This window comes from Perognathus longimembris, chromosome 11, assembly GCF_023159225.1.
Source record: "Perognathus longimembris pacificus isolate PPM17 chromosome 11, ASM2315922v1, whole genome shotgun sequence".
Taxonomy (NCBI): Eukaryota; Metazoa; Chordata; class Mammalia; order Rodentia; family Heteromyidae; genus Perognathus; species Perognathus longimembris.
This window is the reverse complement of record NC_063171.1, coordinates 1,488,990-1,494,989: the sequence shown is the minus strand read 5'-3', so window position 1 is coordinate 1,494,989 and position 6,000 is coordinate 1,488,990.

Here is a 6,000-nt window from a genome sequence, read left to right as displayed (position 1 = left end):
GATAAGAGGCTTAACATTATTTTGAGCCATTGCAGCTTTAAATGTTCATATTATACATATTTAAATATGTACTTATATTGTATATGACAGATTTATATACTTCCCATGTCAACTACCATATACTTCTACTAAAGATTTAGTTATTTTTTAAAATACACTGTACATTCCCATGAAAAAAGAAAATTGAATCATAGAAATACACACAAAGTTACTGCTTACAATTTAACTCAACTTACACAAGAACCCTTAGAGTTGGGAATTGTTTCTTGTTATTGAGCACAGAGAGAGGCCCAAGTAAGAGATTTGCTTCCATTCTTGGAACTCTGCATTACAGTGACTACACTTTCCATAAAAACTAGATATGGCAAAAAAATATGTGGCCCCAACTGTCGCTTTCTAATAATACGAAATTTTATTTGTCCAAGATAAGCCAAATATCCAGTTGTTCTCAGAACTGTTTCCTTACGTTGTTGTCCTTATTAAACATGCCATTATGTCATTGTTATCGTCATCTTCTTCTTCTTCTTCTTCTTCTTCTTCTTCTTCTTCTTCTTCTTCTTCTTCTTCTTCTTCTTCTTCTTCTCCTCCTCCTCCTCCTCCTCCTCCTCCTCCTCCTCCTCCTCCTCCTCCTCCTCCTCCTCCTTTTCTTTCTTCTCCTCCTCCTCCTCTTCTTCTTCCTCTACCTCTTCCTCCTCCTTCTCCTCCTCCTCTTCTTCCTCTTCCTTTCTTCTTCTGTCCTAAGTCTGGGTGCTGTCCATGAGCTTTATTTTTGCTCAAGGCTACTGCTCTACCACTTGATTCACAGTTCTATTTCCAGCTTTGGAGGATGGTTTAATTGGACATAAGAATCTCACAGACAGGGCTGGAAATATGGCCTAGTGACAAGCTTGCCTCGTATACATGAAACCCTGGGTTCAATTCCCCAGCACCACATATGTAGAAAATGGCCAGATGTGGCGCTGTAGCTCAAGTTGCAGAGTGCTAGCCTTGAGCAAAAAAAAAAAAAGCCAGGGACAGTGCTCAGGCCCTGAGTCCAAGGCCCAGGACTGGCCAAAAAAAAAGCTTCAAAATGGCTTCAAACTGTGGTCCTCAGATCTCAGCCTCCTGAGTAGCTAGGAAAGACTATAGCCATGAACCACACATACACACCTGAGTAGATAGTTTTTGAAGGACATGTTCTGAAAGAATAAATCTTGAATGCTGTCAGCACACTTAGGTTGAAATCTTACCTCCAGTACTTTCCTTTACTTAAGATTGGGAGCAAGTACTTAATTTCTGCTATAATTTTTTAAAGCAGCCCTCATCTGGGTGTTATGACTCATGCCTACAATCTAGCTATTCAGGAGGATAAGATCTGAGCACAATTCAAAGCCAACTTGAACAGGAAGTCCACAAGAGTCTTATCTCCAGCAAAAAGTCAGAACTAGAACTGTGGCTCAACTGGTAGAGCAAACAGCCTTGAGCCAAAAAATTAAGAGACAGTGCCCAGGTCCTGAGTACAAGCCCCAGTACTGGCACAAAGAAAAAACAAATAAGCAGCACCAAACTGACTGGAAATAATGAATATTTTATTTGCTTATGATTGTGTGCAATCAATAATTTGGTATGGACTCCATGAGGCATCTCTATGTTTCTTAGGATCAGCCAAGAAGATAGAGTAATAGTAGCTCCAAGGCATGTGGCTTGACTCACTCAGGAGCTACTCAACTGTTCTTCCCACAAGTAGAAGGCTAGCTTGGGCTTGTTCACAGCATGACTCAGGGCACAGCCCAGCCAAGGACTATAAACCCATATACAAGCACTTTTAACCTGGCTTAAAGTTAATCACCTCTGCTAATGTCCCATTCGACAAAGCAAGCTCAGAGTGAAGCCCAGACCCAGCAGGTGGAGAATGCAATGGTACCTCCTGATGACAAGAAAGACACACACACTGCCGAAAAGGAAACACTGGAGTAAAGAATGAATTGTAGCCACCCAACAAGCTGCCTTCTTTCTCTATAACATGTGGTGATAACGAGGACTACAACTCAGTGATTATTCAGCTAGCCCCTTCCTTTTTGTTGACTAGATTATTAGAAATGGGAAAAAGCTGATTAGAATCTCACAACAAGAGGTCCCCAGTGCTCAGTGGAGGTATCAGGACTTATCTCAGGGAACTTAATGAGGTACACATTGAATGACAAGGTCTACATTTGTTTATGAAGTTCTTCCTACAATTATGTGGAGAGAAAGTTTAGAGTCCACAAGTGCAGTAGATTAAAGTTAACAGGATGGCTGCACAGGAGAAAATAGAAATTGGTAATGGGAGAAAATGTTAGAAGCAATAGACAGGGCAAAGGCCATGACTACTAATGCAGTCAGTGTATGCAAGGGAAAGACCTTGAGATGTAGTGGTCAGAAAGTAGTAGTGGCAGAAAGATGTAGTGGCAGAAAATGGGCCAGAATAAAAGGTGCTAAGCTAGGCACTGGTAGCTCTTGCTAGCCTTAGCAACTTAGGACCTGAGGTCTGAAGATGGCAGCTAGAAGCCTGCCTGAGCAGGAAAGTCTACAAGACTCTTATCTACAGTGAAGCAAGAAGTGAAAGATCTGTGTGGCTCAAGAGATAGAAATCTAGCCTCGAGTGAAAAGCTAAGAGGCAATGCCTATGCCCTGAGTTCAAATGGTGCTTATTTGGAAGGAGGCACAATATGAAGGTACCTAGAGTACTTTGAGACCCAAAAGTAATCTTTCTTTGAAAAAGAGTCCAAAATGTGAAGTTGATGTTTAAAAATATTTTAGATGTTATAGTAAGTCTCAAGTTTCAGATTCTGCAAAAGAATGACATTGTATCTGGACAGTGTTTATAGTAGTCTTTAAAGAGAGAGAGAGAGAGAGAGAGAGAGAGAGAGAGAGAGAGCAGATTCAGCAATGTATCTCTAATGTGTGTAGGCTGATATTTTTATCCCATCCAGGTTTAAGAATTTTTGTGTTACAGTGGAAAGCATCTGTGAAATCTACCTACTCATGTGCGACCTCAAATCAGTTCCTTCCTTTTCCTAGGATTGTAGTTGTTAATTTGCACTGCCCGAAATGTGGCCTGTAGTATTACTATCCTCCCAAGTCCCTACCAGCACCGCTACAGCACAGGCCGCCACCATAGCCCAGACCGCCACCACAGCCCAGTCCTCTACCACAGTCCAGTCCTCCACAACAGCCCAGACTGCAACCACAGCTCAGGCCCCCACCACATCCCAGGCCGCCACCATCCCTCACTTGGTTTATAGCCATAACCTCTTATCTCATTTCCTGCTACCATCCTGTCCTCCATCTCAATAATCCATTATTTAGATAAAGCCAAACTGATAATTATTTTTATTGTCAAGATGATGTACAGAGAGGTTACAATTACATACTTAAGGTAGTGAATACATATACATTTCTTGTCATACTTGTTACCCCCTTCCTCATTTTCTCACACTTTCCCTCCCCCAGCCCATCCCCGCCCTGCTTTCATCGTTTTTTAAAAACTCTTCCCCATGATGGACATGGTCATTCTAGTCTGCAATGCTTATGAACTCTATGATTATTAACAGTAAAATTCCTTCCAGGTTGGGTGATATATACATTTCTTTCCTTTTGCTTAGTGTACTCTGTTCCTTCTTTTTGTCTCATTTCTTCCCTCCTCCCCACTGCCCTTGAGTTGTTTAGTTTTCTGTTATTGCAGCTGTTGGGCCCCCACTACTGTATTTTTTTCACCCATTTTCCACTCATTCTGTGCCCTCCTCCCAGCTTCCCTCAAATGTGCACGTGTGTACACCATATGTAAGGTTAAAGAATATAGGGTCCTCTAAATACTTTAAGACTAATTAAGAAGTCCTTTGCTTCCTTATCTTTGGAGTTCTTTTCAGTCTGATTATTAATTTATGTACCTATGAATCAGTGTTTGGGTTTTACTTTTTGGTGCTTTTCTCCCAAGACTGACCTTTTTTGGTCTCACTGTGAATTGGTATCCTGGGTCCTGTTGTCTTTGTCATATTTCTTTGTTATTTATTTCTAACACCCACATATCAGGGAGACCATGCTTTGTTTGTCTCTCTATTTTTGGCCTGTCTCACTCAACATGATTTACTCTAGTCTTGTCCATTTCCCTGTGAATGCCATTATTTTATCATTTCTAATAGCTGGGTAGAATTCCATTGTGTACAGGTACCACATTTTTTGGATCCATTTATCTGTAGTGGGGCATTTGGGCTGTTTCCCTATCTTGGCTATTGTGAACAATGCAGCAATGAACATGGAGGTGCAGGTGTCCTTGTCATATCCTGGATCCTGTTGCTCAGGGTATATGCCTAGGAGCAGTATGACTGAATCATAGTGTATGTCTATGTTGAGTTTTTTGAGGAACCTCCAGACTGCTCTCCAGAGTGGTTGTACTAGCATACATCCCACCAGCAGTGCAGTAGGATTCCTCTTTCTCCTCATCCCACCTAGCATTTGTTGTTGCCTGAGTTCAGAGTATAGGGCATTCTGACTGAGACAAGGTGATATTTCAGGTGTTTTTTTTTATTTGCATTTCCTTTACTGCCAGGGTTGTTGAACATTTCCTTATATCTTTCTTTGCCATTTTTATTTCTTCTTTTGTGAAGTCTCTAGCTCCCTTGCCTATTTAGTTTGGTTTATTAGGTTTGGGAGGGGTTCTTTTCTTGAGCTCCCTGTATATTGTGGATATTAGGCCTTTGTCTGTTGCATTGTTGGTGAAGATCGTTTTCCAACTGCTTGGCTGTCTCTCTAGTTTAGTAGCTATGTCTTTAGCTGTGCAGAAACTTTTTATTTTGATGTAGTCCCATTTGTCGAGTCTCTCTCCAATCTGTTGTACCCCTGGAACTTTGTTCAGGAAGTTCTTGCCTGTGCCTATAAGTTCTAGTGTCTCTCCTACTCCATCCTGCAGTAGATTCAGAGTTTCAGGTTTGATGTTGAGGGCTTTAATCCATTTTGAGTTGATGTTAGTGCATGCTAAAGGCTAGGGTCCACTTTGAGTTTTCTGAATGTGGCTGGCCCAGTTTTCCCAGCACCAATAGTTGAAAAGGCTATGTTTTTTCCATTATATGTCTTTGATTCCTTTGTCAAATATCAGCTGACTGTAAGTATGTGGTTTTATCTCTGGGTCTTCTACCCTATTTCATTGATCTTCAGGTCTGTTTTTGTGCCAGTACCAGGCTGTTTTTGTTATGATGACTCTGTAATAGAGCTTGAAATCTGGTATTGTGATACCTCCTGCACTGCTTCTTTTGCCTAGAGTGGCTTTGGCTATTATTTTGTTGTTCATATGACTTTTTGGATTATTTTCTGTATTTCAGTAAAAAATGTCATTGGGATTTCGATGGGGATTGCGTTGAATTTGTATGTCATCTTTGGCAATATGGCTATTGTCATGACTTTCTATGAGCATGGAAGGTCTTTCCCTTTCCTGGGGTCCTCTTGGATTTCTCTCTTTATATTTTTATAGTTTTCACTATATCTTTTACATCTTTGGTTAGGTTAATTCTTACTTTTTTTTTTTTTAGCTATTGCGAATGGTGTTGTTTTGATTATTTCCTTTTCTGCTTGTATATTATTGGTGTACAGAAAGGCTGCTGATTTTGTGGATTAATTTTGCAACCTGTTATTTTGCCAAAATGGTTTATTAGTTCTAGGAGTTTGGTAATGGTGGTTTTTTGGGGGGATCTTTCAGGTATAAGAGCATGTCATCTCCAATGCATAACGTATGAAACTGTAACCTCTCTGTACATCAGTTTGACAAGAAAATTTTTTTTAAAAAAAAGAGCATGTCATCTGCAAATAGGGACAGTTTGATTTCTTTTTTCCCTATGTGGATCATTTTAATGTCTTTTTCTTGCCTTATTGCTTTGGCTACGGATTCCAGAATTATATTGAATAGGAGTAGAGAATGTAAACATCCTTGTCTTGTTCCTGATTTTAGGGGAAATGGTTTTAGTTTTTCCCCATTTAGTATGATATTAG